This window comes from Engraulis encrasicolus, chromosome 15 (genome assembly GCF_034702125.1).
Source record: "Engraulis encrasicolus isolate BLACKSEA-1 chromosome 15, IST_EnEncr_1.0, whole genome shotgun sequence".
NCBI lineage: Eukaryota > Metazoa > Chordata > Actinopteri > Clupeiformes > Engraulidae > Engraulis > Engraulis encrasicolus.
This window is the reverse complement of record NC_085871.1, coordinates 53023397-53033258: the sequence shown is the minus strand read 5'-3', so window position 1 is coordinate 53033258 and position 9862 is coordinate 53023397. Positions and strand designations below refer to the sequence as shown.

General features: G+C 44.3%; 1 long non-coding RNA gene across 1 annotated transcript; it reads right to left on the bottom strand.

The window, feature by feature from the left end:
- Window positions 1-6436: 6436 nt before the first annotated feature.
- On the bottom strand, window positions 6437-8325 carry LOC134464734 (uncharacterized). Its single transcript, XR_010038044.1, has 4 exons — window positions 7613-8325; window positions 6838-6927; window positions 6666-6747; window positions 6437-6530 (listed from the first exon to the last, which is right to left on the bottom strand). It is a non-coding gene; the product is annotated as an uncharacterized LOC134464734 (long non-coding RNA).
- Between the last annotated feature and the right edge of the window lie 1537 nt (window positions 8326-9862).

The window sequence follows — 9862 nt, the reverse complement described above, 5'->3', positions numbered from 1 at the left end:
GCCGGCGGGCCTATTCACTATTACTGTAGCCTCTTACTGCAGATGGGGTCGCCGGCGGGCCTACTCACTATTACTGTAGCCTCTTACTGCAGATGGGGTCGCCGGCGGGCCTATTCACTATTACTGTAGCCTCTTAGTGCAGATGGGGTCGCCGGCGGGCCTATTCACTATTACTGTAGCCTCTTAGTGCAGATGGGGTCGCCGGCGGGCCTATTCACTATTACTGTAGCCTCTTACTGCAGATGGGGTCGCCGGCGGGCCTACTCACTATTACTGTAGCCTCTTACTGCAGATGGGGTCGCCGGCGGGCCTATTCACTATTACTGTAGCCTCTTACTGCAGATGGGGTCGCCGGCGGGCCTATTCACTATTACTGTAGCCTCTTACTGCAGATGGGGTCGCCGGCGGGCCTATTCACTATTACTGTAGCCTCTTACTGCAGATGGGGTCGCCGGCGAGCCTATTCACTATTACTGTAGCCTCTTAGTGCAGATGGGGTCGCCGGCGGGCCTATTCACTATTACTGTAGCCTCTTACTGCAGATGGGGGCCTATTCACTATTACTGTAGCCTCTTACTGCAGATGGGGGCCTATTCACTATTACTGTAGCCTCTTACTGCAGATGGGGTCGCCGGCGGGCCTATTAATCAGGTCACCTCTGCTGTGTGTCCATCACAGGGCAGTGTCACTGGGTCTTCCCCTCTCACTGCTTCCTCACCTCAGATGGGCCCACCCACAGACCTGTTAACTCTCTACTGAAAGCACTCCACTAGATCAGAACAACATTGCTACACACACACACGCGCGCGCGCGCGCGCGCGCGCCACGCACGCACGCACACACACACACACACACACACACACACACACACACACACACACACACACACACAGACACACACCTCTCAGCCCCCGGAGTCAACAGTCGGCTTTCGCCCATGCAGGCTACACCCTCACACCTCTCCAGCCATGTCTGACCTAATCATCGTCACCTTTGATGCCTGTAGCAGTCTCACCAGAATCATCACTCTTGTCGTCCCTTCTGTCACTCGCTCCTCAATGTCACTGGCAGCTTTGCCAAACACTTACACTGAACCTCAGCCATGGGGGCCGCCAAGCTCTCCATGCGGTGTCACCTCTGAACTTCACAACAGATACAAGCTCTTCAAGCCGTGTCACTGCCAGCTTCTTAAAACACCTGAACTTCACTCTCTCACACCTTCTGAACTTGACGACTGATGCGCGCTGTACTTGCGGGCTACTTACTGTATATGCTTAACGGGCCGCAATGCTTTAAAGTGCTGTTGCCCACCAGGGAACCCTGCTAAGATGCCTCTTACTTCTTCTAATGCTCATCCATCCATCTGGTCTACTGGGACACCAGAGTCACCCCTGACCCCACTCACCTCTCCCTAATACCTGCTCAGAGACCTCCAGGACCATATGGTATACTGACCACTTACCACTGACCAGGACCATATGGTATACTGACCACTGACCACTGACCTGGACCATATGGTATACTGACCACTTACCACTGACCAGGACCATATGGCTACTCACCAGTAGCTTCTGGTTGTCACCACTGACCAGTAGCTTAAAGCTGTGACTTCTGACCTGTGCCATGCTTAACCCATTTCAGCCCGATGCCGCGTACACACAGCATTGGCTTAGGCGCCTGCAGTGACCTGCATTTAGGCTCTTGATATTTGGAGGGTTTTTGTTTCATTAAAAGTGTGGGTACATTAGAGCTGAATGAAGATGTCCCCATGCAATATGAGGGTCATAGCTTTTAAATGCAACTTATTTTTCATGTTTTTATGTGCTTCGGAGGCTGAGATATTTAGGTTTTTATAGGGCAAGGGCACCTTTTCCCTAAAAGGGCTTAGGTATTCAGCAGATGATTTTTAGCAGGTGCCTCAGGCTTACATGGGTTAACACCTGCTCATTGCATGCTGGGGGGCACCTGGGTGGATGTCTCTTCTTCTCTATGTGATGGTACTCAGGGTTTCACCCAGTAACCCAGTTCACCAGTGCATGCGTTTCAACCAGTAATGCATGAGTTTCAACCAGTAATGCATGAGTTTCAACCAGTAATGCATGAGCTTCAACCAGTAATGCATGAGTTTCACCCAGTAATGCATGAGTTTCAACCAGTAAGACATGCGTTTCAACCAGTAATGCATGAGTTTCAACCAGTAATGCATGAGTTTCAACCAGTAAAGACATGGCCAGTTCCAACCAGGAAGACATGGCCGTGGCTATAAATGAGCTGTTCTCTTCAGATTTTTTCTTTGTTTATTCGCCGACAAAGTAAAAATCTGAAGAGTGCTGTCCTTCGCTTCCTTCACACATTCATGTTTTACGTGGGATTCAGCACCCAGTTAAGAACTGTTACAATATTTAGGCGATAGTGTGAGCGCGTCTTCTCTACTTTTATGAATGAGCTGTTACCATAACGACAATGACCGCGATGCTGCTCTCCAGCCTCTTGTCTCTGCTGTCCATGGTGCTGATCAGGGGATGGAAAACAAAAGGAAAAGAAAAACCTCCAAACCAAGACAATCTATCAAATTAACCTATAACTGTGACACCAAATACATCATAAATAGATATCAAAAATATCAGTCAAATAATACAACCAGTTTCCACCGGTGTCTCAGCAGATGGGTTCTGTAGCTCACCTCACAATCATCTGACTTGCTGTTGTGATGGCCAGGGCCGTAACCAGACCTTTTGAAATAGGCTACCGAGCTCAAATACTGTGTGCTGTACTGCATCATATACATTTAGAATGCTTCAAACTCTTCAGTCAAACTCTTCAGTTGAGTTTCATTCATCCTTATCATGACTTGAGGATAATGGGGGTGGCGAATACAGACTGAAAACAGGTACAAAATCAATAAACTTATTTAAAGCTACAATATTGCAAAAATAGATGCCTAAATACTGCATATAATTTCATAAATACTTCAGACGTAAAAAATAATGACACCACAAACTTCACAACCACCCTATGATACATAAAACACGCAAAACACCCCCTTCCCGCAAAAAAAACGAAACATTGTGTGTTTGTGGTGTGTTAGCAAATGATAAAGGGCTGTGCTTTAAAGTGTGTGTGTGTAGCTTTTGCAGTGCAAGTGTGCTGTCAAAAGTTGGTAATGGGCTACCACACTATTACAGCGTGCTGCTGTGTGCTGCATCATGTTTGTGTGTGTGTGTGTGTGTGTGCGTGCATGCCCGCGTGTGCGTGTGTGTGTGTGCGTGCGTGCGTGCGTGCGTGCGTGCGCGTGTGTGTGTGTGCGTGCGTGCATGCATGCGCGTGTGTGTGTGTGTGTGCGTGCGTGCGTGCGTGCGTGTGTGTGCGTGCGTGTGTGTGTGTGTGTGTGTGTGTGTGTGTGTGTGTGTGTGTGTGTGTGCGTGTGTGTGTGTTCCCGTGCTATGAGCTAAAGAGCTTTACGGTGGCATTAGGCAGCATTGATTGGCTTAGCATAGGAACGACCTCATCTCAACCCCCCTCCCCCAACACACACACACACACACACACACACACACACACACACACACACACACACACACACACACACACAACCCCACACACACACACACACACACACACACACACACACACACACACACACACACACACACACACACACACACAACCCCACACACACACACACACACACACACACACACACACACACACACACACACACACACACACACACACACACACACACACACACTCCTCTGCAGTGAGACTACATAGGCCTACTGGACACAGCCATGCGGTGATGAAAGGGTTAACACGGCCGCCTGGCCATTGGAAGGGTTGGGGCAGGCATGTGGTCATGCAGAGCTTAACACCCTCATCTCACCCTCCCTGCTTCGCGGTCAAGCTGACATGAATGGGTTAATACTCTACAGCCAATCAGACGCATGCGGCCATGGAAGAGTTACCACAGCCATGTGGTGATGAAAGAGTTAACAAAAGTCAATCGTTCATGAAGGACTTAACACCTTCATCTCACTCTCACCTCCTTTGCGATCAAGTTGACATGAAAGGGTTAATACTAACTATACAGCCAATCAGACAAGCAGGGGTTAACACAGTCACTTGGTGAAGAAAGTGTTAACACAGCCATGCGGTGATGAAATGGTTAATGTGGCCACGTGGTGATGAAAGGGTTAATGCAGCCATGAGGCGATGGAAGGGTTAATGCGGCCATGAAAGGGTTAACACAGCGCCGTGGCCATGAAAGGGTTAAACACAGCCATGTGGTGATGAAAGGGTTAATGTGGCCATGTGGTGATGAAAGGGTTAATGTGGCCACGTGGTGATGAAAGGGTTAATACAGCCACGTGGTGATGAAAGGGTTAACACAGCCCACCTGGCTGGTGATGAAATGGTTAATGTGGTCACGCGGTGATGAAAGGGTTAATGTGGCCACTTAGTGATGAAAGGGTTAATACAGCCACTTGGCCATGAAAGGGTTAATACAGCCATGGAAGGGTTAATGTGGCCATGTGGTGATGAAAGGGTTAATATGTTACAATCACTTGGTGATGAAAGGGTTAACGTGGCCATGAAATGGTTAATGTGGTGATGACAGTAACGCAGCTATGAAAGGCCATGAGGTGATGAGAGGGTTAATGTGGCAAAGGGTTAATACAGCGCCGTGGACATATAAGGGTTAATACAGCTATGTGGTGATGAAAGGGTTAATGTGATGATGAAATGGTTAATATGGACTTGGTTACGAAATGGTTAATACAGCCATTTGGTGATGAAAGGGTTAACACAGCCACTTGGTTATGAAAGGGTTAATGTGGCGATGAGAGGGTTAATGTGGTGATGAAAGGGTTAACACAGTGCTGCAGCCATGGAAGGGTTAATACAGCGCTGTGGCCATGAGAGGGTTAATGTGGCCACGAGAGGGTTAACAGCGCTGTGGCCATGCGGTGATGAAATGATTAATGCAGCCATGCAGCCATAATGTGGTGATGAAAGGGTTAATGTAGTGATGAAAGGGTTAATGTCGCCATGTGGTGATGAAAGGGTTAATGTGGCCACTTGGTGATGAAAGGGTTAACACAGCCATGTGGTGATGAAAGGGTTAACACAGCCACTTGGTTATGAAAGGGTTAATGTGGTGATGAGAGGGTTAATGTGGCCATTTGGTGATGAAATGGTTAATGTGGCCACGAGGCGATGGGAGGGTTAATGTGGTGATGAGAGGGTTAACACAGCGCCGCGGCCATGAAAGGGTTAATGTGGCCATGTGGTGATGAAAGGGTTAACCCTTAGAACTCAGAGCGTTTTTTGTGCATTTTTACGTATCGGGCTTTGGATACATGTATGAGGGCTTCAGGGAGGTGTACTATCAAGTGTTTTATATCATTTTACTCAGCAGAATCTAGGCAATATGATGGAATACATCTCATCTTATTTAAACCTACTATATAAACATGACATAGTAAAAATAATGAAAAAATACAAAAATCCGATTTGGTTTTTTAATGATAGATGAGTATGTACAATACCAAACATACAGATTAAAGCCTTTTTGTTGGCTAAGATTGTAAACACATATGTTCTGTAACAAATGAAATCAAATTTCATTATCTACACCAAGGCACCAAAAAAATATTGCCATTATAGTGCATTACAATATAGGCGATTTTATTGTGTTTGATGTGTAACTCATGAGAATAGTGGGCTATGATACACCCTAACACACAAATTCAGGCCAACTTTCACATCAAAATGATCAAAAACCATATATTTTATCACATTCAATTGAAATGACCAATATAATCTTATAAAAAAAAACATATATTATCATAAAGCAGTTATATATTATAGGCGTTTTTGAATTTGAGACAGGCCATTCATGTGGTAGAAGGGGTTGTTACACAGTCTAATACAAATGTTTGGGGTTATTTAGAAACTAAAAGATTAATAAGCACTTCTTTGGACATAATCCCATTAAAATGTACAATATAATCTTCACAAATATCTAAATGCTGTCATAAAGTAGCCATACACTCATAGGCGCTTTTGGAATAATGGAATTTTGTGATTATGTAATTCATGCAGTTTGGTTGTCATTCACTCAGTAAACTTATATGTTCAAGTTTATTTACAGATAGAAAGGATAAATAAGCATTTGTTCAAAAAACATTTAAATGTCCCATATAATCCATACACAAATACATTGTTATATAACAGATATATAATAATAACATTTTTAGAAATAGACTGGTGGTGACCGTTGTCAAAAGATGGGGTTGCCTAGCCTCTCTTGTTCCCTCATTGGTGTCAACAGTGAGTGGGATGAATTTTCATCTGTACAATTTAAACAAACATTTAGTTATTTCCCATACACCTAAAACAATTATCTATATGTGTGTGACATAAGCTAAGCAACTCACCCTATTGGACCATCCTCCACTCCTGGGTCCATCCCCCTGGGTGCTCGGTGCTGGCTGTGTCAACGTGCATGGGTGGCTGGCTACCCAACACTGTTCAAAAACATAATGAGATTTAGATGAGATTAAATATCAGACAAAATATGTATTACATATCACTAAAAGCAAATACTGTGTCAAACCCTGCATAGCCTAAATAAACGAAACAGTGCCAGCATGCATACTTACACTGGGTCTGCGTCAGGAGGCACTTCCAGGAGATCTGGTCAATACTGTGTCACTGGTGTCAGTGAGTAGGCTGAACTTTCATCTGTACAATGTAAACAAACATGTAGTTATTTCCCATACACCTAAAACAATTATCTATATGTGTGTGTGTGACATTAGCTACACAACTCACCATACTGGGTCATCCTCCACTCCTGGGTCCATCCCCATGGGTGCCCGCTGCTGGCATTGTCATCGTGCATGGGTGGCTGGCTACCCAACACTGTTCAAAAACATAATGAGATTTAGATGAGATTATATGTCACAAAAAAATAAATATCACTATAGCAAATACTGTGTCAAACTTGCCATAGCATAAACACATGAAACAATGCCAGCATGTACTGGGTCTGCATAAGCAGGCACTTCCACTTATCTGGTCAATAAATATGTCATAGCCAACTGACAGAGGAAAAAAGTTATGTCACAATTTAGCTTTCATGACAGTGCATTACTACATGAGTGCAAATAAATACATCAACAGATTCACAACGCCATGATTTATTGATGAGGTCAGTAGCCTACTGTAAGAAAGTCATTCCAACATGCAGTCATTTCAGAAGTCAGTAACTTAGGCTAACCTCATCCAAACATAACAACATGACCCACCACAAAGACCTCAAGAAAAAAACTAATTTACATTTAGTCCAACACTGTTAGTAATATGCCAATCTCACATCTATTTGCCTACATCTGCAAAACTTACTCAACGTGACTGTGTCACTGACACACACCCCTCTCTGTTTGTTTACATCTGGCGTCCACCTCTCCCAATTAGCTATGCACGACGTGCATGAGATTGTACATCTTGCAAGCGACAGGGATTCATTTTTCAAATAAGAGGGGACTACGCAGGCAATTGCATGTCTGTTCAGCAAATATCAAAACATTTTAGCAGCCAAACTTACTTGAATGCAACAGCAGCAGCGGCAGCAGCAGGAGTAGGCAGTAGGCAGCAGGCAGCTCGCATGCTCTTCTCGTATTCACTCCAACTTCTCATGTCAACTTTGATGTCGTCCGACATTGTCCACATCCACATACCAATACGTCCGTGAAACACATTGAAATGACGACTCTTCTCCGTTTAGGCTTGTAATTTTCCTTCAGCAATGTAAACCGTGAACACTAAACATGACACTACTTCTTCCTCAAAGTTTACTGTGTCCCTGGAAACGCATCACTGATCACAAAACAACATCCGGTCGGTTGTCCACTTCCTGGACTATGTGAATGTATTATCCCTGTATTTTAGAGATCAGAGATTTCTAAAACTAGTGAAACACATAGTTACTAAATTTATTTCATCTCCTTCTGGGCGTTTTCTGTTGTTTTGACGGAGAATTATGATCATAACCGAGCAGTGTTTTGCCGCGATTTCGCCGTCGCGTCATTTCAACAGCATTCTGGTCAAGGTAAAAAAAAAATGATCAAAAACGTTTTTTAAAACAATGTCACTGTTAGTTTTACAGCACATACCCACACATATGAGGTATCAAAATGATGGTTGAGATGTCTAGTTTTCAAAAAACACGGGCTGGACTTTCAGTTATGGTGCTGTTGTTTACAAATTGTGTCAGAGTGGCGTGAGTCACGTTTTGACGCGGTGGCGCGTCAATTGAGTTCTAAGGGTTAAACACAGCCACGTGGTGATGAAAGGTTTAATGCAGCGCCGCGGCCATGAAATGGTTAACACAGCCATGCAGCGATGACAGGGTTAATGCAGCCATGTGGTGATGAAAGGGTTAATGTGGCCATGAGAGGGTTAATACTGTACATCGATTCAGATGAAAGGGTTAATGTGGCCACGTGGTGATAAAAGGGTTAATGTGGTGATGAAAGGGTTAATACAGCCCTCCTGGCCATGAAAGGGTTAATGTGGCCACTTGGTGATGAAAGGGTTAATGTGGCCATGAGGCAATGAAAGGGTTAATGCAGTGAATGCAGCCATGAGGTGATCAAAGGGTTAATGAGACCACTTGGTGATTAAAGGGCTAATGTGGCCACGTGGTGATGAAAGGGTTAAAAACAGCCACTTGGTGATGAAAGGGTTAATGCAGCCACGTGGCCATGAAAGGATTAACACAGCCATGTGGTGATGAAATGGTTAATGTGGCCATGAGGCCATGAAAGGGTTAATGCAGTCATATGGTGATGAAATGGTTAACACAGCGCTGCAGCCATGAAAGGGTTAACACAGCCCAGTGGTGATGAAAGGGTTAATGCAGCCATGCGGCGATGGAAGGGTTAATGCAGCGATGAAAGGGTTAATGTGGCCACATGGTGATTAAAGAGTTAATGCAGCCATGAAAGGGTTAATACAGTGCCGTGGACATGAAAGGGTTAATGGTGATGAAAGAGTTAATACAGCCATGTGGTGATGAAAGGGTTAAGACAGCGCCGCGGCCATGAAAGGGTTAATGGTGATGAAACCGTAAATTTTTGTACAGTAACACAAGGCAATTAGATTTTAAAGGGGCCCTATTATGCTATTTAGAATAACTTTCATTGTTAATATTTTGCTTTACTGTGTGTAGTGGAGTTCATTTCCAATGACCACGTGTTTCATGTCCATTATTTATATCATTGTGTACATGCACCCTACTCCGTCTGCTTGAAACGCGTGGAAGTGCAGAATTTTAGACCTTCAACATTCTGAAATCTCGGCGCAGCATGGAGCGTTTCATCAAACATTCTATTACTAATATTACGTCAGCAGCACAGCTGCTTTTGACCTGGAATCCAACTCTGTAGCCTATGTCTAAAGTTGAAAGCCAAATAGTCCACCCAATGTTCACAATTAATCTGAAAAGGATGCATAAGTCCCACGTTATGTTATTAACCATTACTTTTGAGCGCATTGCTGTGTTATTTGCTGAAGCCCATCCCTATCCAATGCGAGTCTTCCGTGCATGGTTCAGTTTGATTTCAAAATCGCTTGGGATAATTAGGCTACCATACATCTGAGAAAGGTTTGAAAAGTGCAGGGTACAGGCTATAACGTCCGATTTGAGGTTTCATGAAATAATCCACATTGCATATGATGCGTAATAACGCGATATTGCGGCCATATAAAAAAATCGAAGCCATCTGCGCTGTCTTGTTTATTTCTGATATCCTGCGCCGAAGTCATCTTTATCTTAAACATTATTAACGCAATA